The following is a 24,522-nucleotide window of genomic DNA, read 5'->3' as shown; positions in this document are numbered from 1 at the left end:
AGTAAATCTCTTCAAATGTACAGTGGTGCCTCAGGTTAAGAACTTAATTCGTTCTGGAGGTCCGTTCTTAACCTGAAACTGTTCTTAACCTGAAGCACCACTTTAGCTAATGGGGCCTCCTGCTGCCCCGTGCGATTTCTGTTCTCATCCTGAAGCAAAGTTCTTAACCTGAGGTACTAATTCTGGGTTAGCGGAGTCTGTAACCTGAAGCGTCTGTAACCCGAGGTACCACTGTAATTTAATCAGGGGACGAATAATCAACTAAGGTTGCAAACCTACGTACACTGACATGGGAGTAAGCCACATTGAAATCAGTTGATCTTACCTCTGAGCAAATACATCAAGGCTTTCACTCTAAATACAGTTCATTTTATTTATTTATCAGATTAATAACCCATCCTTCCTCCAAGGTGGCACACATACTTCTTTGTCTTGCCCATTTTTATCCACACAACAACTCTGTGAGGTAGGTTAGGCTGAGAGACGGTGACTGCCCCAAGATCACCCAGTGAGCTTCCTGTTTGAGTGGGAATTTGAACCCTGGTCTCCCGGGTCCAAGCGCAGCACTCTAACCACTGCACCACACCGGCTCTCTTATCAATGGCCGAAGTCTCTGCATTTTCTGTAGCCCTGTTGAGGTGTTACTGCCTTGAACAAGGAATGTCAATGCATGTAGGGGTTGTGGGGCCATGCACAATGCCCCAGCCCCACACGTCCTGCATTGAGCAGGTAGGTCTGAAAAGAAGAGATACTTCTCTATATGTTCAGCCAAGTGAGCTTAGAAGTCTCTCCATGGTCCATGCATGACCAGAGTTCCTGACGGTGAATCTTCCAAGCACATTCAGCCAAATGCATCCACCCTTCAGATCTTCCCACTCAGAAAGGGAGGCATGGAGTGGAGCAAGCAGGGATGGTGCAAAAGGGCTTGTCAAGTATAATTATTTAATTGACACTGAAATGGGGAATGCCTAAATGTGTATTACTGAAGGTTTTAATGTGGGGAAATTCCACTTAAGTATACTAAGTGGTCTCTGAACTCATTGATGGGTTGATAGTTAACTGTTGTTCTCTGCTAGCTAGAACTTGAGTGTTTAACCTTAGTTCACAATTGCAAATTCATAATCTTGGAAGGGTGGTAGCTGAGTCTTTGTTCTTGGGGTCTGTGGAAGTAAGGATGTGTAAATGACCCTCTCTAGTGAGTGAATATAGCTCCAGGCAAAATGGAGACTGTAAGGAGAGACACAGCTCAGATTTGAGATCTGTTTGGAATATTTCATATTTTATAAGAAGCTGAGCCTGTGCTGGAATTGCACATGATCTTATGGATATTTTGGATATACCATTTGCTGTTTTTTGTTCTGTTTTGAAGAAAGTTCTGGAAGTGAAGCTTTAATTAAACTGATGAGCTTTGACAATGTTTTATTTCCAAAAGGAGTCTGTTTTTGTGCATCCAGTCGCTTCAGGTTATGCAATATTAGTATCTGCAATAGCGTTTGCATTTCTTGTTCAGGCCTAAACACCTGAGCAGAGCTCTGGTCTGTGTGACATTAACCTAAAGTACACAATGCACACTCAAACACCAACACAATTTTGAACCCTTAGAAGGGGCACAGCTACTATTTTCTAGTTCAGGAAGGCATACAGTGAAGCCAAACAGACCATATACTGCGTTTATCATTTTCCTACCTTGGAAAGAGGTGCTCGCCATATTTATAAGTTCCAAGTGTGCTTTGAAACCCAGTCATTTTTTTAAAATAGTTTACCACCCCCTCTCCAGGTTTATGAGAATGTAACAGGCCAAAAGACCTTAGTGAATGATGTCAAGCCTTAAATGTTACTCTCCAAATCAATATTTTTAGAGCCGACATAGAAAAAGCTTAGCAGATGATCACAGATCCATTTAGTCCAGTATCCTGTTCCCAAGAGTTGCAAGCCAGATGCTTCTAGGAAGTTCATAAGCAGGGCAAAAGCCATTTCTTGCCCTCAACAAATAAGATTTGGGCGAAACCAGTGAAGGAATTCTGTATGAGAGATGGACCATAAAGAAGGCTGATCGCCAAAGAATTGATGCTTTTGAATTATGGTACTGAAGGAGACTCTTGAGAGTCCCATGGACTGCAAGAAGATCAAACCTTTCCATTCTGAAGGAAATTAGCCCTGAGTGCTCACTGGAAGGACAGATCCTGAAGCTGAGGCTCCAATACTTTGGCCACCTCATGAGAAGAGAAGACTCCCTGGAAAAGACCCTGATGTTGGGAAAGATGGAGGGCACAAGGAGAAGGGGATGACAGAGGACGAGATGGTTGGACAGTGTTCTCGAAGCTACCAGCATGAGTCTGACCAAACTGCGGGAGGCAGTGGAAGACAGGAGTGCCTGGCGTGCTCTGGTCCATGGGGTCACGAAGAGTCGGACACAACTAAACGACTAAACAACAACAACAAAGTTCATGCTCATGCGTGCAGAGGTAGGAATCAGCTTTAAATCTTCGGTTTTCATCTTGCCTCTTATTCTTGGATTTGGTGTTACATTATAAACAACATGCGGTTTTAATTACGTACATGCAGCCCAAGGCCTATATTCAGCAGATGCATAATTAGAAATCCTAATACGAAACAAGAAAAACACAGCACAAATACGGACAGCTTACAATGTTGTCCCGGCAGACATGAGAGGACCTCTCCTTCCTTTCCTCCTCTGCAACCCCACAGAAACACCCAGTCTGTTCCAGAAGGTTCCCTTACTTTCTATAATAGGTAAAAGGTAAAGGACCCCTGGACGGTTAAGTCCAGTCAAAGAAAACCATGGGGTGCAGCGCTCATCTCGCTTGCAGGCCGAGGGAGCCGGCGTTTGTCCATGGACAGCTTCCCGGATAAAGTGGCCAGAATGACTAAAAAGCTTCTGGCGCAACGGAACACCATAATGGAAACAGAGTGCATGGAAACACTGTTTACCTTACCGCCGCAGCGGTACCTATTTATCTACTTGCCCTAGTGTGCTTTCAAATTGCTAGGTTGGCAGGATCTGGGACAAAGCAATGGGAGCTTACTCTATCGTGGGGATTCGAACCGCCAACCTTCCGATTGGTGAGCCCAAAAGGTTCAGCGGTTTAGACCACAGCACCACCCGCATATTAGGGGTACACAGAGAGCTGCGGAAGAGAAGAGGGGAAAGGTAAACATCTCTTATGCAAACCAAAGTCTGTTATGCAGGCAGGCCAACTCTGTTGAATGCCACCCTATACAGTGGTACCTCGGGTTACAGACGCTTCAGGTTACAGACTCCGCTAACCCAGAAATAGTACCTCGGGTTAAGAACTTTGCTTCAGGATGAGAACAGAAATTGCGCAGCAGCAGCAGGAGGCCCCATTAGCTAAAGTGGTACCTCAGGTTAAGAACAGTTTCAGGTTAAGAACGGACCTCCAGAACGAATTAAGTACATAACCAGAGGTACCACTGTACTAGGTGTGGGAACTGGATCTGCGCTTTTTTTAAAAAAAATCCACACCAAAAACCATATTTCAATGTGTACTTACAATTTTTTTTGCACATGTTTTCTCCCAAATCACACATTTCTAAATTTTCCAACCCCTTCCAAATCATATGTAGCTGGAAGGAGGGGAGAACCATGATTTATACATGCAGACTTTGCAGTCAACACAGTATGGACAGTATTATTATTATCATTATTAATGCACGTATTTCACACAGTAGTACCAAGAACTCAGGTATTAAATGACCTGGAAGAAGCAATCGTCCCCGGCAGGAGGAAAGCACTCCGCCCATGCTCAGAGGCAGGATTTTCTTTATTGTTGCTTCTCTCATGTTCCAGGTAATTTCAAAAACAGGAGTCTGGTAAGCCCCGGTTCAAATTAAGCCCTGGAAGCAGCCCTTTGATAATGCACAGTCGGCTGCAAAGCTTTGATAAGGAAACAGCCTTCAGTTTCATGTATTATATTAAGTAGGCTCTTGCCACAGTTTTTTGGGGGGGAGGGGGAGGGAGAAGGCGAATTTTTAAAAAAGATACTTTGGAATGGTCTTTTATTATAAACGGTTTAGCACCAGAGTTAATCAAAAATCAAGAGCTCCCCGATTATCTCTGCATTTACCATCCCTCCGGACTCTTTAAAATTCTGGAAGGAAATTCTTAATGTCACAGAGTCTTTTGGAGTTGCTTCTCTGCCAGGAGTCTCATTCCCCGCCCCAACAAGTCACAAAATTCTACTCATACATTTACAATTCCATCTCTTCCCTGCACCCCACCCCCAGAAAAAAAAAATCTGTGCATTTAACATTAAAAATTAATTCAACTTCTTCAGACCTCACAAAGAAATTAGGGCGCAAACGAGGCTTTGAAAAGTGTCAGGAGGGAAGGATAAAAATATTGCCGAGTGCCTGGGTCTGGGGGAAATGCAACTAGCAGAGAGATGGGGAGGGGGAGAGGAGAAGGGCGACATTTAGCCTCAATTTTCATTTTGGTTTACGCCCCTATTGTTACTCAAAAATCCATTTCCCCTTGCTTTCTGTGCAAAATTTTCTCCCTCTCTCCTTTGAAAATGCCGTAAAGTCTTTTGGGATCATCTTCTTAATTCTGAAGTGCCTTTTTTATTTTCCCTCTCTTTTTCTTTATTTTTTTTACATCAGCATAAAGAACCACTTCCATATGTTCCTCCCCCCCCCCCCAAGCCTTTCTGGGTTTATAAATTTTATCTGTTAAATATTTACCCATGAAAAATTGTTTGAAACTGAAGCGGGCCAAAATGCTTCACAAAAGCAGCCATGTTTTCTTCCCCCCTTCTTCTTTTCCAGGAGAGAGACTGCCTAGATGAGGCAGTTTTTCATGTGTACCCAATTTCTTCCTGTTATGCATTTTAAAACCTGGCCTTCCCAAGCAGCCGTAGGGCATTTATCAGTCAGAAATTTGGGAGCAGCGAGGGCAACATCTCAGCTCCAGAAGAGGCGTAGCCAATGTCATGCTCTCCACATGTTGTTGGACTACAACTCCCATCATCCCTCTCCACTGGCCATGTTGGCTGAGCATGATGGGAGCTGGAACCCAACAACATCTGGAATATACCATCAGGCCTGGAGTCAGACGCAGGTCAGCGTGAAAGACACAGGGCTCTGTCGTCAGTGAAGTTAGCTCTTTGTTCAAGCAAACAGCATACAACTCAGCAGCCCTTCCCAGTAGATCTTGCCTCTATGGAGCAGTTGCTAGGACTGAAGATTCCACCCTTTTCCGGATGTTTCCCAAGCAGTCTCAAACTGCATCTGTGCACTTCTGGTTCTGCCCTCATTATCCTTGCATTCTTGGAAACCAGGGTGGAGGAGAACAAAACAGGGAGAGCCCCCAAATTCTTCAGCAGCCTCTTGATCACCGCCCCTCCTCTGCTTCTGCTTCAGCCTCAGAGTCTGAACTGCTCCCTGTCACAGGTTCCTCCTGCTCACTAAACCCTGTTGCCTCTTCACCCTTTGGCACCTCCTCCCAATCTTCTCCCTCTGACCTCTTCTCAGTGTCCCACCACCAATCCCCTGGCTCTGAGCCTTCCTCCTCTGTGCTTTCCCCTGGGGGCTTCCCTGGCTAGTGCCTCCAGCCACTCTTCTTTGTCCAGTCCATCCCTGACACCTCCTGCCGTTGATGTCGCTGCAGCTGACCTGGATGGGGTGGCAGGGTAATGGCGAGGAGACAGCGGTTCCACCTCACAACATAGGTCACCACTGCAACCATTTGCTCTAAATGTCTGTGCCCTTGTATGCACTTTGGATGAAACTTTGGTGGAACTCCTCACTGGAGCATGGGGAAGGGTCATCAAGGTGAATAGGAGAATCCTTCTCATTGAACTAATTCTTATGGCTTTCAAAGGGATTTTTAAAATACTACTTGACCTGAATGTGGCTTTAATTTGTTTAATTTAACATTGTTTATTCTCACAGTCTGCATTAATTGAGCTGTTTCTGCGTGCCAGTTTGAGCTTCCCTTGGGAAGGAAATCCAGAATGTAAGCAATAAATTAAGCGAGGTGGCAAAATCCTAAGAATAATAGATGAAACCAAATTGAAAGTTGAGAAATCAGATGTTTGAATGCTCCTTTATGAGAGGAAAGGGACACGGGTGGCGCTGTGGGCTAAACCACTGAGCCTCTTGAGCTTGCCAATCAGAAGGTCGGCAGTTGGAATCCTCTCGACAGGGTGAGTTCAGCTCCTGCCAACCTAGCAGTTTGAAAGCACACCAGTGCAAGTAGATAAATAGGTATCACAGCAGCGCGGAGGTAAACGGCATTTCCATGCGCTCTGGTTTCCATCACGGCTCCCTCGGCCTGAAAGTGAGAGGAGCGCTGCAACCCCACAGTTGCCTTTGACTGGACTTAACTATCCAGGGGTCCTTTACTTTTACCTTATGAGAGGAAAGAGACCCAAGCAGACAACCAAGTCGTTCACAGACAGTGACTTATCCAGCACATGGGATTTCATGTCATTGTGAACATATATGGAGTTGCAACAACATGGTAGAAATTTCCATGTAGTTCATGTAGTGAGCTGCTGTATGTAGCTCCTCTCTAGAGGAACTCCTTTCTCGATAGTATTATTTATAGTTAGAGATTGCCGTGGTAATTAAGGTTGGATAAGATATCTCAGAATTCTCCACAGGCTAGAATCCTATCTGCATTCCAGTCCTGAAATTAGCTTGCATCCATCCCTCCAATGCGCTAGTCAACACTAAGCATGTGAAGTAGAAAGCAAATTGCTTCCAGTCCAAGACACTTTTCAGTGGTTATTCAATTAATTCCATGGTGGTGTTTTTTCATGAAATTACTCCTATAGCACCTATTATAACCCATTTCAAAGCAGTGTATAGATTAAAACGATGAAATAAACAATAGAACATTAAAATTACAATAACTGATAATGCAAGATGCACCAGTAGTTAAATCCCGATGTTAAGCACCCGAAAGAGCCTGAATACACAAGTATGTGTTGTTGTTGTTATTTAAAAAAAATCAGTGTTGGTGCTTGCTGGAGTTTTGAGAAGAGGCAATTTTATAGTAAGAGGGACCACCACGGAGAAGGCTCTCCCCTTGGTTGCTGCTAACTGCAGGTTGATAGGTTTTGGGTAGCCAAACCACCCCTTTAGGAGCAGTGGAATAGGTTTGTGAGATAGGACACTCCAGAGAGCAATCTTGCCACCAACCTCAAAGGAAACCCCATACAGAGCACATTACAGTAATCCTATCTAGAGATTACCAATGGATGGGTCACAGTGGCCAGGCTATCCCTTATACAGCTCCTTCTTCTTTCTTATTATTGCCTTTTGACTGGAAAAGTGTTGGTTCACTAAGCCTAATCAAAGACCTACAAATCAGCGTCCCTCATTAGTCTGTTCCCAAGAGGAGAGAAACGTTCCCTTCTTGACTTTGTTTCCTTAAGAAGCTTGTTGTGTTCACACATATCATTACCACCCAAAGCCGCCAAGAGAGGATAAATCCTATTACAGAGAGACCCCCCTCTCTCCAACTATCTAACGTCATGCTACCCTTTGGCAAATGCCCACAAGGCAGCTGCGCTCTTTCAAGATGAGAGGAAGGGCTGGAGTAACACACAAACGCCGATACAGTATCGTATGTGTTTAAAATTAGCCAGCTTCTCAAAGCACAGGCTGTAAGCGTCTGGATATGTGCAGATATTCCTTCCAGATGTTCCAAACTACCCACACAAGCGGTCGCTTCCACAGGACCACTCCCAAACACCCCTCACCAACACCCTGGGGGAGGTGGGTTGGATGTGGCAATCAAGTTAGGAAAAATAATTATAATAATATAAAGGCCCTTCGGTTTGAAATGTGCTTTATTAAGTAATGGAGGAGTACAGGCACAGCAAAGCAGAGAGCAGGCAGATGGATGAGAAGAGCATTATTTCAAACCAGCCAAGAAGATCTGAATGGTAAACATTCTCTAAATGTTAACTTTGAGATCCAAGCCTGCTGGGATCATGAGGTGGGGGCAGAATCTAGTCTTTCAATGTGTTAAAGGTAAAGGTACCCCTGCCCGTACGGGCCAGTCTTGACAGACTCTAGGGTTGTGCGCTCATCTCACTCTATAGGCCGGGAGCCAGCGCTGTCCGCAGACACTTCCGGGTCACGTGGCCAGTGTGACAAGCTGCATCTGGCGAGCCAGCACAGCACACGGAACGCTGTTTACCTTCCCGCTGGTAAGCGGTCCCTATTTATCTACTTGCACCCGGGGGTGCTTTCGAACTGCTAGGTTGGCAGGTGCTGGGACCGAACGCCGGGAGTGCATCCCGCTGTGGGGATTCGAACCATGCGATCGGCAAGTCCTAGGCGCTGAGGTTTTACCCACAGCGCCACCCGCGTCCCTAAAACTACTAATTACTAAAACTAAAGCACAACCCTGCTTACAAGTTTTACAGGATTTCAGCATTTATCCTCTGTTCTTCCGCTAAGATTCACAGAGCCAAAGCAAGGCCAGATTGGGGGACCAAATCTTTTGTATTTCCCTGTTCTGCGATTCTAAAACACAAACACAACGGCAGGGCAATCCTAAATGTGGCTTGTAGCATCGACATTTCAATTTCCATTAAAATAATGATTTTTTTTAAATTGGTGGTCCTTTTGGCTGTAAATGTCTACTTCAAAGTACATGGGTATTGCCCTGGGTGATATCTCAGAACCCAGAGGAGTATAGAATAAGACAGATGTTGCCAGGATTTGGGAGGCTGTTGGCGTCTTTGCAAGTCGGACAAACTGTTGTGAGCACCTTACAGACACACACACACACACACACAGAGAGAGAGAGAGAGAGAGAGAGAGAGAGAGAGAGAGAGAGAGAATCTATTCTGTTTACTACAATAGAATACATCTTCCAGGGATAATTTCAGCAGGGGGGGCACCCCTGAGTGCATTGGTGGGGTTGCCATATTTTGAAGAGCAAAAAAGAGGACACATTTGCAGACTTCTACTTTTAACTCTCATTTTATATACCCATGGGGGGAAAGAGGACAAGAGGACATGTCCTGGAAAAAGAGGTCACATGGCATCCTTTAGGGTGCAAGGGCACCCCCGGAATAAGATTTGTGGAGTTAGTTAAACAGAGAGACCTGCTTAGCTTCTTTTCCCTTTCCATGACTAGTAAATGTAGAACAAATTAAGAACAAAAGACAGACCATGGGCATCTGCTTCATTTAAAGAGGTCACATCCTTCCTCAAGGCAGAACATGAGTTGTTTGGGGGCAGATTCTCTCCCCCCCCCCTTAAATTAAGCACAGCCCTGGCAGGTCAAAAGTGATCATTATCTGAGCCACCACTTGAGCTTCTTCTCCCAAACAATGGAAAAAGTCCTTGCTACAATTTATGTTCAAGCCATGGCAAATCACTGCTAATGAATTCTATTATTAAGTGGGGCTTTCTAAGCCATGCCTCCCATTTCCAGTCCTCCAAGGAATCGCAAGAGAAGTGGTGGCACTTATCGAAATGTTTGGAGAATGTGGCTTTTCTCTCTGCTGAATTCCACAGGAGATATAGAATACATACAGGAAATTCACAAACGGGAGGGGACAAAGTCTTTGATGGCAAATAGAATTCCTGTCCATCTTTTGAGACGATGTACAGCTGCCCAGTAGAGATAAAATGGACAGAATATTGGATTTAACAAAGCGAAGTTTTTCACATCCTACCGATGGTATCCGATTGCATCCCTCTGTTGGCGGTAACACAGAGAGAGTTATATGGCCATTTTGGCAGAAAAACAAAAGTCCCAAGATGCATTTTGTACTTAGAATGTATGTAGGAAGGAAATGAGGTCAGGTCATTTGTAGTTTGGTCCAACAACAAAAAAAAGTGTTTCATAGCCTGGCTGCAAATCCTAACAAAGCTATCTTCCTCCAAAGACTTAAAATCTTTTCTTATTTGCTGAGAATGTCACCTCCAAAGAATGAAATCCTCTTGTGAGCTCATCATAGAGAATAACAAAGTAGTCTCTGAAGGTTCCCAGGGATAACGTCCAAGCCAGCATTTACCCCAATATTTAAACTACAAAACGGGCAGCTGTGGTTTCACATGTGCATTGGAACAATAAAAACAAAACACTTTGATAGCCACAGCTGTGCAAAATTCAACAGTGTCCTGATTGTGCTCCATTTATAACAGGCTTCCTCAACCTCGGCCCTCCAGATGTTTTTTGGCCTACAACTCCCATGATCCGTAGCTAGCAGGACCAGTGGTCAGGGATGATGGGAATTGTAGTCTCAAAACATCTGGAGAGCCGAGTTTATGAGGAAGCCTGATTTAGAATCTCTTGTCAGTGCAACACAAATCTATCGGGGAGATGTGCTCTGTGGGGAACAGGCTTCAGGCAATAGGCCCACTGGTAGACCAAATCTGCATTACAGAGATGTCTGCAAACAGGACATGAAGGCTGGCAACACCAACCCTGCAGTGTGGGAATCCCTTGCAGATGACCAGAGCGCCTGGAAACAGACAGTCAGGTTGTGCATCCACATGAGTGAACAGAAGAGGAATGACAGCGGGGAGGAGAACAGAGAGAAGAAACGCCATGATGCATCTGCAACAGCACAACCAGACGCCTTTATCTGCCCCAGCTGCAACAAAACATGTCTCTCTTGTATCAGTTTCTGCAGCTGCAGCAGGCGCTATAACACACACTTCCATTTTCTCCTGAGACAGACAGATGCAAACAATATGGTGTCATCTATGTATGTGGTAAGGGACGTGGGTGGTGCTGTGGGTTAAACCACAGAACCTAGGGCTTGCCGATCAGAAGGTCGGCGGTTCGAATCCCCTTGACAGGGTGAGCTCCCGTTGCTCGGTCCCTGCTCCTGCCAACCTAGCAGTTCTAAAGCACGTCAAAGTGCAAGTAGATAAATAGGTACCGCTCCGACGGGAAGGTAAATGGCATTTCGGTGCACTGCTCTGGTTCGCCAGAAGCGGCTTAGTCATGCTGGCCACATGACCTGGAAGCTGTACGCCAGCTCCCTCGGCCAATAAAGCGAGATGAGCGCCCCAACCCCAGAGTCGGCCATGACTGGACCTAATGGTCAGGGGTCCCACATACCTTATGTATGTGGTGTTTTGCAAATACAGTGGTACCTCGGGTTACATACACTTCTGCTAACCCAGAAATAGTATCTCGGGTTAAGAAGTTTGCTTTAGGATGAGAACAGAAATCGTGCTCTAGCGGTGCAGCAGCAGCGGGAGGCCCCATTGGCTAAAGTGGTGCTTCAGGTTAAGAACAGTTTCAGGTTAAGAACGGACCTCCGGAACGAATTAAGTACTTAACCCGAGGTACCACTGTAAAGGAGAGGGGAAATCTCCCTCCTGGTCAGAGATGTCCTCTGTATCTATATGCCCCCTTCCCTAGAGGATGGGAAGATGGAGTCTTAGTCATCACAAAGTGTGAGCCGCTATTTTAATTGCCCAAAGTGCCCTGGAGTGATGCTGTGTCGGGGGAATTGCCGTGGGGAATTTAAATGGCAGTCCTGGCCAGCATCAATGCTGCAGTTACTGGTGTTTGCTGGCACCAGCACAGAGTAAGCCTGCAAGGGCTCAGGAGAGGGCACTCTACCAAAGGCCCCCCTCAAATCGAGGCAAACCCTGAAACCCATCTGCCACTTATACGCACTGTCAAAACAGAGGAACCACCAGACGAAGACTAAAGAGGATGCAGATTTGCATGACATTAGCATCCACACGGACTAATTTATATGGAAAGCTGCAAAGCTGGACTCTCTTTCCTTGGAGGCTTTTAAGCAGAGGCTGGACGGCCATTTGTCATGGATGCTTTAGCTGAGATTCCTGCAATGCAAGGGTTGGACTAGATGGCCTTTGGGTACATTCCAACTCTACAATTCTATGACTCTGCAGTCAGAATGACCGTATTTTTCGCTCTATAAGACGCACCAGACCATAAAACGCACCTAGTTTTTGGAGGAGGAAAACAAGGGGGGGGGGGGAATCTGAATCCCAGAAGCCAGAACAGCAAGAGAGATGCAGCAAATCCTCTTGCTGTTCTGGCTTCTGGGATAGCTGCTCAACTTGCATTCGCTCCATAAGATGCACACACATTTCCCCTTACTTTTTAGGAGGGGAAAAGTGCATCTTATAGAGCAAAAAATACGGTACTTTGAATAGAAATAGCACACATCTCACAATAGCGGGGGAAGACTGGAACCAGGTGATCTGTGTGCCCTTCCACCCACAGAATCATCGAGTTGGAAGGGACCCTGAGGATCATCTAGTCCAGGCCCCTGCAATGCTGGAATATGCAGCTGCCCCATAAGGGGATAGATCCTGCAACCATGGTGTTATCTGCTCCACGCTCTAACCAACAGAGCTATCCAGGCTATATGGGTAGCTCTAAGGCCCCTTCTCTGTCTCCTTGTGATTTGTTGCTGGTTTTTCTAGCCCTTTTATAATTTTTAATAATGTTTTTTATTTATTTTCATGGTACAGAAGATAAATTTTGAGAAAACAATGGTTTCTCCTTGTGATTCTCTATCTCTAGACCAGATTTGGCCCAGGCTGCCTTTCAAGCAGAGGGCTGCCCACTGTAAAGTAGGGCTCACAGCTATCTAGAGCAGGGGCAGCCAATGTGGTGGGCCCCACATACAGTGGTACCTCTGGTTGTAAACTGGATCCGTTCCTCAGGCCCGTTCGCAACATGAATAGAACGCAACCCGCAGCTGCGCTCGCGCGGGGTTGCGATCCGCCACTTCTGCGCATGTGCGAGCAGCGAACCCCGGAAGTAACCCTTTCCGGTACTTCCGTGTCGTCGCAGGACGCAACCTTAAAAAACGTATCATGAAGCGAACGTAACATGAGGTATGACTGTATTGTTGGACTCCAACTCCCATCATCCCTGGCCATTGGCCACACTGTGTAGAGCTGATGGGAGTTGTAGTCCAACCCCATCCACATGGCTAACTCTCACCTAGAGTCATAACCTTGCTCTTCCTGCATGAAAGAGGTCATGTAACGCCTAGGAGGCCTCAAGTATTGTTTGGAATAAATCTGTGCATGTGTCTGTGTATGTTTGTGTGAACCTATGATGTTTACGCTTATAGTGCAAAAAACAAAACACCCCCCCCAAAAAAAACTCCCCTCTCTTAAATTGTGGCAGAAGAATACCATCTGCTTCTTGCTCTGGCCCACTTTTGGCGTGCTCCCAACAGCTGTTTCGAGGAAAAACCTAGTCCCGGCGCACAGGAGCTGTGCCCCAAAGGGCTGGCCTAGAGGAGGATGTACATAATTTGATTTGAAGGCAAGGTGCTGCTCAGCAGAGCAGGAAATTAGGAATGCTATTTTTAAATTTGGAGAACTTTAACAAAACGGTGAGAATATTTCCTTCCCTCTGCCCCATGGGATTAGAGAGATTTAGGAGTTGCCGGAGTGTCGTTTTGATAAAACTAAACTGCTTTCAAAGGCCCCAGAGCAACTCTGGCCACTGCCGGAAGATCACCGAGTTTTCAAGAGGGAGGGAAAAACTTATTAAGTGGTCTTTTAAATCACTGACTGCCAACCTGTGTGCCATGAAGAATTCAGCCATCCCATGGGATGTGTTCAGCACCCTGTCCCTCACATGGCCCAGTGACGGGAGTCTACACATAGGGCAGCCATGTATCTTTTGCTTTATAAGTTCTCTGTTCAAAGGGATGTCCTAGCCAAGTGCAGAATAAAGGCAGAGAACTGTAAGAATAAGACGGTTTCGGAAGACTGGGAACATGTCACAGTTTGGTCACGTCTTCTCATATGGCGAGGAGTGTCTGTTCCTCCATACCCAGAACTCTTCCAAACATACCGTACTCACAACAAGAAAGAATACTTCTGAATTATGCTTACCAATGATTTAGATTTCATCTGCTCCTAACGGCAACCGATAAATAATGACAGGTGGAATATATAAGAGGTAGGAGGTACTACAAAACCTGAACAGTATCAGTTACAGATAGGTAGCCGTGTTGGTCTGCCATAGTCAAAACAAAAAAAATTCCTTCCAGTAGCACCTTAAAGACCAACTAAGTTAGTTCTTGGTATGAGCTTTCATGTGCATGCACATGTGTATCTGAAGAAGTGTGCATGCATACGAAAGCTCATACCAAGAACTAACTTAGTTGGTCTTTAAGGTGCTACTGGAAGGAATTTTTTTTGTTTTGAACAGTATCAGTTTGCCTTACAAACTGCATTTTAAAAAAGCAAAGTTTCTTTGTTCCTTAAAAACAGCTTTCTTTTTTAAAATGCAATTTGGAAGAAAAAGAAAAGAACAGATAAGTTTTGCATCCTCATTGTTACAGAAACATTTACCAAATGCCCCCCCCTATTTTATGTATTACATAGGAGAAATTTGGGGGAGTTATTAAGAAAAGGCTATAATCTCTCCTCATACCAGCTCCTTGATCCTTCAGTTACCATTTAGTAGACAGCTTAATATTTTTTAAAATACTGTATACTGTAACCAGAATGCATTATACACCATAAGGGCATTTTCCCATTTCCTTAGCACATAATTTTTTCTTATATATTTTTATTTTAGTGGCCCCAAGTATATCCAGCCCTGAATGCAAGTAACATTCCACTGATGGAAGGACAATGAGGATCCCCTCTCAAAAGCTGCAGAGACAGAAGCATCACATGGCAATATCAGCTGTTCCCAAAACACCCTGCAAAGGCGCATTTCTGCTTCTGTGATGCAGATGTCTTGCCCTTAAGTGTCAACCTTACTTGGCATAAGAATCTGTGAGAGGCACGGAGGAAAATGTCAAATTCGACTTAAAACGCAACAGCACGTTTCTATTTTTCCTCCCCAAATGAATTTTGGTCACGGAAAGGTCACCCCACCCATCAATGACATTTCTGCCTGCTTAGCACTCTGCGGCATATGCTTAAGGGCTTCTTACAATACAACAGATGACCAAAAAGAAATAAATCCCAGCCCGTTAAGGCATGTGCAACTTTGCTACGGCTAGAGAGCAAGACAAGCCGAAGTTTTTGCTTTCGCTCCTGTTCAAGATTCAGGTAGGCAGCCGTGTTGGTCTGATGCAGTCAGGGGGTAAATAATAATAATAATAATAATAATAATAATAATAATAATAATAATAATAATAATAATAATAAATTGTCCAGGAGCACCTTATAGACCAACTAAGTTTGTTCTGGGTATGAGCTTTCGTGTGCATGCACACTTCTTCAGATACACTGAAGCAGAAGTCACCAGACCCTTATATATAGTGGGAGGGTGGGGTGGGATATTTTTCAGAAAGGTGGTAGGAGATGGGTGATCGGTTCAATGGGTATGGTAAACCTGTTGACACTGTTAACGACTTTAAACTATATGTAAGGGTCTGCTGGCTTCTGTTTCAGTGTATCTGAAGTAGTGTATTTTCATGCACCTGAAAGCTTATACAGTGGTACCTTGGGTTACATATGCTTCAGGTTACATACGCTTCAGGTTACAGACTCTGCACACCCAGAAACAGTACCTCGGGTTAAGAACTTTGCTTCAGGATGAGAACATAAATCATTCAGTGGCGGAGCGGCAGCAGCAGGAGGCCCCATTACCTAAAGTGGTGCTTCAGGTTGAGAACAGTTTCAGGTTAAGAACAGACCTCCCTCCAGAACGAATTAAGTTATTAACCCGAGGTACCACTGTACAGTGGACACTTGGGTTGTAAACGTGATCCATGCCGGAGGCACGTTCGCAACCCACAGCACGATTTGTTTGTGATTCTGCGCATGCGCAAAGTGCGATTTAGCACTTCTGCGCATGCGCGACTGCCATAACCCATTCCGGTATTTCCAGGTTTTGGTGCATCCGTAACCTGAAAAAACGCAACCTGAAGCATCTGTAACCCGAGGTATGACTAAACAAAAAAAATTCCTTCCAGTAGCACCTTAAAGACCAACTAAGTTAGTTCTTGGTATGAGCTTTCGTGTGCATGCACACTTCTTCAGATACACTGAAACAGAAGTTACCAGACCCTTATATATAGTGAGAAGGGTCTGGTATATAAGGGTCTGGTAACTTCTGTTTCAGTGTATCTGAAGAAGTGTGCATGCACACGAAAGCTCATACCAAGAACTAACTTAGTTGGTCTTTAAGGTGCTACTGGGAGGATTTTTTTTGTTTTGACTATGGCAGACCAACACGGCTACCTATCTGTAACCCGAGGTATGACTATAACAGAACAAACTTAGTTGGTCTATAAGGTGCTGCTGGACAATTTTTTATTTTATTTTGACTGTGTCAGACCAACACGGCTGCCTCCCTGAATCTTTTACAGGAGTGAAAGCAAAAATGTCTGCTTCGGCTTGTCTTGCTGTCGGGACAATTTTATTTTTTAATTTTTTTTTACTCCTGTTAAAAATCATCTCAACGACTTAATCTGACTCGGAAGAACTTAGACCTAAAGATCAGAACACCTTGCAAGGAGAGTGGGCAGAGAATTCTGACAAAAAAATGGAAATGGCAGTGGAAATTGCCAGTGTTCCTTTATTTGTCCCCTGGCCAGAGCGGAAACCTGTGTGGCAAGTTACTCAGAAAGGTGCTTAAGAGACAAGGATTTAAGGGAGGGGAACTCCCCCCCCCCCCAGTGGTAGACAGAATCCTAGTGTTTGGGTGAGAAAACAGGAAGCCACTGCCCGACGAGGGGACTTGGGGTAGGAAACATGAAGTTCAGGCAATAACTGAAAACAAAATAGGAAACAGGAAGGCCTTAATATCAGAATGACATAATTCCCTTAGTCACCTCGCATATCTGAATAAACAGCTGTTCCAGGTTTGCTTGCTGAGAAGGCGATGTGAATAAAATGAAAAACACAGTGGTTCAGTATATTTTGTTAAGTATTATTATTAAGAGGGAGTTGCAGCAAGCAGAGCCTTTAGGCACCTTGTTTTAACCTGGGTGGTTTCCCAAATGAAAGCTTCAACATCACCCAGTCCCCCCCCCACTCCGTTCTCCCCACACTCCCCACTATATTTGCCATCTAATCTGGGACTCTTGCACACTGTTTTCTGCATTTCAGTCGCCCCAATGAAGGCATTGCTGCAACACAGAGTTTGGGATTTTTCTCATGCTGTGGGTATTCAGTGGCTTAAGACAAAATGTGGAACACGGGCAATAAAGTGTCTTTGTACAATAACCTTTCTAAATCGTTGATACAGTACCTGGTCAGTGTAACACAGTCAGGTTTCACAGTGCATGTGATTGGCTGTTGAACTTGGATCTGGAACAAGCTCCATTCGTTTTTCCATAAGGAAGATTAGCTGGCCACATTTACTCCCAAAATAATGAGCTGCACCCAGATTATATTCCTCTCTTTTATTTAATGAGAGAACTCAGAAACTACTCGGAGAACGAAATTTCTCCAAGTGTTGCACAAACATGACAATTGGAGAAAAGCTCATCTAAAATCCACATTGCTCTACACACAGACACACACACACCCATCTCTTTCTCTCTCTCTCTCTCTCTATATATATATAGTTACAGATAGGTAGCTAGCCGTGTTGGTCTGCCAGAGTCAAAACAAAAAAATTCCTTCCAGTAGCACCTTAAAGACCAACTAAGTTAGTTCTTGGTATGAGCTTTCGTGTGCATGCACACTTCTTCAGATACACACACACACACACACACACACACACACACACACCTAAAACAAAATAAAACTAAATTATAATACTGGAGTGGCCTTGACAAAAGGGGGGGGAAATGTTATGGAGGAATCCAAAACAATACAGCCTAATATCAATAGGCAGGGAGTTCCACAGCACAGATGCTGCCACACTAAAGGACGGGCTTCTCACAGGATGTGGAATGAACATCATGTGACAGTTGTGAAAGTGAAAGTTCCACAGATCGAAGTGATCAAATAGACACATATAGAGCATTTGAAAAAGGACGAGAGCTCCACGGTGAGGAGGAAGGGGAGGCACAGAACTAGGGATTACTCCTCATCCCACCCCCTCTGAAACAATAAAGGGCTGACTTCTAATATACCATACCTCCAACTACATTATCCTCCCAGTAGAGAGATTTCAGTTCAAAAAGCTGAAGATTCAGCCCAGTTCTGGAAAATAGGTATAAAAAGGAAATTAAGAGGCAAAACTTTCTTCTACTTTTTGGGAGGTGGGGAGAACAGGGCAGAAGGAGAGCTGAAACACTGTATATACCATTCCGCATTTTCTTCATGGAACCTACACATATAGGATTGAAAGGTGTCCTGGACAAGGCAGCCAACTTCTGTTCCAACTTGGCTACTCCTAAAGGTCTGACAACTGCAGTTTCCACAAGTTCTGCTCCCCCATTCATCTTGGAAAGCTTGACTTACTGGAAACAACTTCTGCGCATAATGGTCCTTCTGTCAGCCTCAGTATACTGACTTTCTACTGAGTGGGAAAGGCAGTGATTTCAAAACCCACAGGTTCCAAGGAAGATGCTGTCTAAAGATTTCACGGACAGAGGTGTGGCAGAAACTTGTACACGGACACAGGTGTGGAGCAAGAAATCGGGCAGACTCCAGGGGTTCAAAAGAGCACCTCAGCGACCTGACCTTGCTAGACTGCTGCTCCCCACCTTGCCCCGGACTGCCATTTTAGCAGAAGGTGGGCAATGGTGCCACTTCTGAATCGGAGCTAAGCTCAATTGCACAGCTGCCTCTGTGTGTGTGTGTGTGCCCATTGGCAGTACTGTACGGAAGACCCAGCTCTGCATGGGTGACATGCAAAAACAGGGGAGGTAAAGGTAAAGGTAAAGGGATCCCTGACCATTAGGTCCAGTCGTGACCGACTCTGGGGTTGTGGCACTCATCTCATTTTATTGGCCGAGGGAGCCGGTGTTTGTCTGCAGACAGCTTCTGGGTGATGTGGCCAGCATGACTAAGCCACTTCTGGCGAACCAGAGCAGCACACGGAAACGCCGTTTACCTTCACGCCAGAGTGGTACCTATTTATCTACTTGCACTTTGACGTGCTTTCGAACAACCAGCAAACAAAGGCTAGAGACTAACTTAGCAAATATCACTCAGTGACCGGAGAGAGAGAAAAATACATATGCAGAACCTCCAGATCGTGTTGTATGCTCTACTTCATTAAATAGCCCGAAGTTCCAGAGCACATCTGTTTTACAGAATATAATTACTTGCAAGGAACAGGGCTCTAGAAATTTAGTGTTTTTGCAATACCTATTTATACAGGTAGAGCAGATGGGAAGTGGAGCAGGTGATGTTCGTCCTAAAGCAGCATCGATCCCTGAAAGCAGCAGCAAACCCTCCGCATGGTTGCTTTTCACTACCGAGAAGCGAATGACCTTCAAGAAGTCAGGCTGCAGGTATCCACATAACTAGCGACCCGTGAAGCTGCCTTCAGCCCCCGCTGCAATTTTGCAGTCCCAGGCAGACAAAAAACATCATCCCAACTTTACAAAGACACTTATTACTACTTAAAATGCATGCATGTTTTGAGAGCTCGGACACAAATGGAGCAGTCAAATAAAAATACCCCCCAAAAGCCAAGAAATCAAATTACAGCAAGAGAAATACATTCTAAACTCACTATCACTACAACATTGGAAACAAAAACAAGCAGCTTAGTGGCCCAAAGGAAAACACTCTCAAGCAGCCAACTTTAAATTACCTGATTAATACAGGTGCAAGTCAGAGGTCCAAATCAGAGAAAATTTTCTTTCTCTCTCCCCCCCCCCCTCCATAATTTTTAAATTTGGTTTTAAATATTTAAATTTACAGTCATACCACAACTCATCCAAAAGTATAAGATTCCCACAAATCTATGGACTTCCTCACTCCCACTCCGTGGGTTCTGTTTTCTACTGCATCCTTTGTTTAATAATCCAAATTTTTATAACTCCATTGTATCCATAGTTCTTGATTCATTACAAATGTTATTTGCAGTCCTGCTGACGTTTTTAACTGTTTACAGTGGTCTCCAAGATAAATGATAAATCCTCCCCATTCCTTATTAAAGTTTTGGTCTTCCTGATTCTTGATCCTTTCCGGTCAATTTTGTCATTTCGGCATAGTCCATCAAACCAGTTTTTGTGCAGAAAGGCCCAATGTTCAATCCCTGGCATTTCCCATTCAAAGGACCTCAAGTAGCAGATGATGGCAAAGATATCTACCTGAGACAGTGGTTCTCAAAGGGTGTGGCAATGCCACACTGGTGTGGCTGGAGAGGATGGCAAGCATGGCAGGAAGAGTCAAGGACGATCAAAGAAACATTGAAACAGTACAGTACAGTAGGGATGTCCAACAGGTAGACTGCGATCCACTGGTAGATCGTGGAGGGGGGCCATGGTAGATACCCCCCCAAAAAACCCAAATTTGGCTTCCCAAACAGGGCACAGTCACCCCATTCAGGACCAGGGAGGCCTCCGCACCTGCCGCCTCCTGTCCCCCAAGAACAGTGCTTCTGTCTTGTCAGGATTCAACCTCAATCTGTTAGCCGCCATCCATCCTCCAACCACCTCCAGACACTCACAATAAAGATTGATTGATGCTAAAATTCTGATTGCCCCTGCCTCTTGCACTCCGTTCTACAGCACCGTTTTGATGCCCTCTGCAACCACCAGTGCAACCACACCAATCGTGCTACCGTAAAACCACCTCTGCCTTTAAGGCCCCCCACCTGCCACCCTCTGGTGCCCCTTATGTATGCTGGCAAGCAAGAGACATTATCAGAGTTAGAAGTACACATGCCAGCCAGTCAGAAAGCACTTTAAGGTGGTGTGGAACAGGGTCAGTCAGAGAGTGACCTGATAAAAGGAACTGTGGGGCACATTCAGCCCACCAACTTGAGGTTCACAATCTCCGGCTTGGTGGGTCACAAATCGCAGAGGACAAAAGCTTAACTCTTAAGAGATAAGATGGGACAAAACAGTGACAAATCTTGCTCTCTTTTGCCACCTCACCCTCAACAATAACAACAACAGTGTGGTGTAGTGTTAAGAGAGCCAGTGTGGTGTAGTGGTTAAGAGCGGTGGACTCGTAATCTGGTGAACCGGGTTCACTTCCCCGCTCCTCCACATGCAGCTGCTGGGTGACCTTGGGCTAGTTATACTTCTCTGAAGTCTCTCAGCCCCACTCACCTCACAGAGTGTTTGTTGTGGGGGGAGGAAGGGAAAGGAGAATGTTAGCCACTTTGAGACTCCTTTGGGTAGTGATAAAGTGGGATATCAAATCCAAACAACAACCCCTTAATTGCGTAGTTTTTGCAGTAGGTTCGGAAGGGCAAATCTTCCTTGTCCTCCTCAAATCAAGGAGGCAAATTTGAGTTCCAAAGCCAATCTGACCTCCTGATCCCGGCTGTCAAAATGGAGGGACATGTTCTCTCCAATGTGCAAGCCCAGCCCCAGATGACTGAATATATTTATGTATCAAAGACCAACACTTTGAACTCTTAAACCAAGGGAGACACTGGGGCAAGATTCCAAAGCAATGGAATCATAAGAAGGTTGGTGAGCAGCTGAAGTAAGCCAGTTGCTATGTTGCAACAGAAGTCTCCGTCCCCAGGATGATTTAAGATCCAGCTCTAGCACAATCTGCATGAGACGCAGGTTGCATCTCTTGCCAACTCTAGACCAAACTGCACTTTAAGGCCGTTGCTTTAAAGTTCAATAATAAAGTTACAGATTTCAATCCAGGCCTCAGAGAGGCGACCTGCTGGTTTGTGCAAGTCCCCAAATGAGGCTGAGCAGCATTAAAAGGTCAGAGCACAGTCAGCAAACAAACCACACACTTCCCAGTGATGGATGGTTTATGCATGCATGTATTTGAGAAGTCTTAACCTGCTCAAGTCTCCTCCGTGAAGTGAAGGGAGTAGATATATATTTCCAGGGACAGAAGAAGTTTTGCTGCCTCAAGCAGCTTCAGAAGAGTCTCTTTCATTCCATAGGATCTCACTGGCCTAAGCTACCTCACAGGGTTGTTGTGAGGAGGAGGAAAACCATATACACCATCTTGAGACCCTTGGAAGACAAAGGTGGTATATAAATGTAAATAAATAATAATGATAACATAGTAAAGGTAAAGGGACCCCTGACCATTAGGTTTAGTCGTGGCCGACTCTGGGGTTGCGGCGCTCATCTTGCTTTATTGGCCAAGGGAGCCGGCGTACAGCTTCTGGGTCACGTGGCCAGCATGACTAAGCCGCTTCTGGCGAACCAGAGCAGCGCACGGAAACGCTGTTTACCTTCCCGCCGGAGCGGTACCTATGTATTTACTTGCACTTCATGCTTTCGAACTGCTAGGTTGGCAGGAGCAGGGACTGAGCAACGGGAGCTCACCCCGTCATGGGGATTCGAACCGCCGACCTTCTGATCGACAAGTCCTAGGCTCTGTGGTTTAACCCACAGCGCCACCTGCGTCCCTAAAAACATAGTAGGGTAGGCAACTGTTTAGGTCTTCCCTGCCCCCACTTTCTCACCCTCACCTGGTCCCTCCAAATTGCCCTTACTTAAAATCATAGCAACACAACATGCAAAACTTTCAAGAAGCACCAAGCTCATGCCTTTCCTTGGAGTGCAGAGCTTGGCTTGCTTACTTGAGTCAGCCAGGCCTTTTCCTTCTGCTGGTACCTGGGTTTTGATACAGATGTGTGAGCTGCCAACGATGGAAGCTGCCGCCTCCGAAAAGGGAGGGTTCATTGATAGGATTTTCATGCTTTCCAAATAAGTCATTTTGTAATAAGCAGACTCTCCCCGCCCACACACCAATTTGCACAATGACGGCTCCATATAATTGAAAACAACAACAGCACAGAAGTGCTTTACAGAGCAATAAGAGCAAATGAAGAAGACAGGCCCTTGCCCGGGGGGGGGGGGGGGAGAGACAACACTGGGGGGGGGCAGGGGGTGACATGGGGTTGTACAAACAAAGTTTGGTTTCAGGAATGCATATGCACATGGATGGAGAACAGGAAAGGTTTTTAAGTTAAACGGCCCAGTCAGGCAGAGGTTCTTGGGATTCCCGCCCCCAAATTAGCCCATGATGGTGGTCAGCCATAGGGAACAGGATGAAACCACCCGGAGTTCAGCATAGGTGGTTGCATGCCAGCAAACCGATGCCTCTCTCTGCCTTTCTTAGCAGGGTGTAGTCTGGGAAATGAGCAGCGCAAAATCTCAAAGCAGCAATCAGTTTAACTCCAGCTCTGCTTTAAGCTTGTAATTAGCTATCGCAGGCTGTAATTTTGAAGAGAAGGAACGACACACCACATCACAGGCAAAGAGGCCTGCGCTTGTGTGGTTCCGTTCGAGCTTTTTATAACACCACGCCAGGCGCTGCCAAGGGAGATCACTTTTGAACAAACGTAACATTTTGGAAAATATTGCTATTCTACTCACACACACACACACACACAAAGTACTATGTTTGCAAAATGTTTAGGTACATAGAAAAAAACAATCATTCCAAAAACAAATCGGCATTACTAGAATGGAAACTACAGTGGTACCTCGGTTTTCGAACATCTCCGTTGACAAACATTTCGGTTTTCATACGCTGTAAACCTGGAAGTGAATGCTTCGGTTTTCGAACACGCCTCGGAAGTCACAACATGCCATGAGGCTTCTGCTGAGTGTAAGATCCTGAGGCCTAGCTGTCGGCTAATGAGTTTTCAGTTTTCAAATGTTTCAGAACTCGAACTGACTTCCGGAACAGATTATGTTCGAAAACTGAGGTACCTCTGGTACAGTGGTACCTCGGGTTACATACAATTCAGGTTACATACGCTTCAGGTTACAGACTCTGCTAACCCAGAAATAGTACCTCGGGTTAAGAAGTTTGCTTCAGGATGAGAACAGAAATCGTGCTCCGACGGCGCAGCAGCAGCAGGAGGCCCCATTAGCTAAAGTGGTCTTCAGGTTAAGAACAGTTTCAGGTTAAGAACGGACCGCCGGAACGAATTAAGTTCTTAACCGAGGTACCACTGTATATACATACACAAACTCTGTTTGAAAAGTGCACGCAATTACACTCTTTGCCTTCACAATCATCCTTGTGAGGGAGGAAAGTAGGTTGGCGAGCGAAAGAGAGGCAGGAATGCAAGAGTCTCCCTGGATCAGACCAAAGCCCCATCGAGTTCAGCATCCTTTCCTTGCCATGCCCAAACAGATGCCCACGGAAAGCCCACAAGCAGCCTTCTCCCTGCCCGCTATTAGCAGCAGTTGGCATAGAGAGGCAGGATGCCTCCAAGAGCAGAGGGAAAGCACGACCATGGAAACAAGAACCCATTGACAGCTACACTCTGTATACATATCAAGTCCATCCATCCAAGTTGGTGGGCATCCCGGATGAATTCCACAGGCAGGGAGACATTTATCCAAAGACGCACAATAAAGCCCATGACACAGGTGGACCTTAAACCCAGGACACAAGCAATTCGTGGACCCTAACCCTATTGCCAGGGGATGCGGGTGGCGCTGTGGGTTAAACCACAGAGCCTAGGACTTGCCGATCAGAAGGTCGGCGGTTCAAATCCCCGCGACGGGGTGA

At 45.4% G+C, this 24,522-nt stretch overlaps 1 protein-coding gene across 2 annotated transcripts in view; it reads right to left on the bottom strand.

Annotated features, from left to right (window-relative positions):
- The window catches only part of PDZD2 (PDZ domain containing 2), a 202,300-nt gene extending 179,710 nt beyond the window's left edge, over positions 1-22,590 (bottom strand). For both annotated transcript variants that reach the window (XM_081929521.1, XM_081929522.1), the window contains exon 1: positions 22,574-22,590. The gene's annotated coding sequence lies outside the window, so the exon portion shown is untranslated. The remainder of the gene's footprint in view (positions 1-22,573) is intronic.
- Positions 22,591-24,522: the final 1,932 nt, after the last annotated feature.

The sequence above is a fragment of the Podarcis melisellensis genome (assembly GCF_964234715.1).
Source record: "Podarcis melisellensis genome assembly, chromosome: 11".
Lineage (NCBI taxonomy): Eukaryota > Metazoa > Chordata > Lepidosauria > Squamata > Lacertidae > Podarcis > Podarcis melisellensis.
This window is presented reverse-complemented; position numbering and strand designations above follow the sequence as displayed.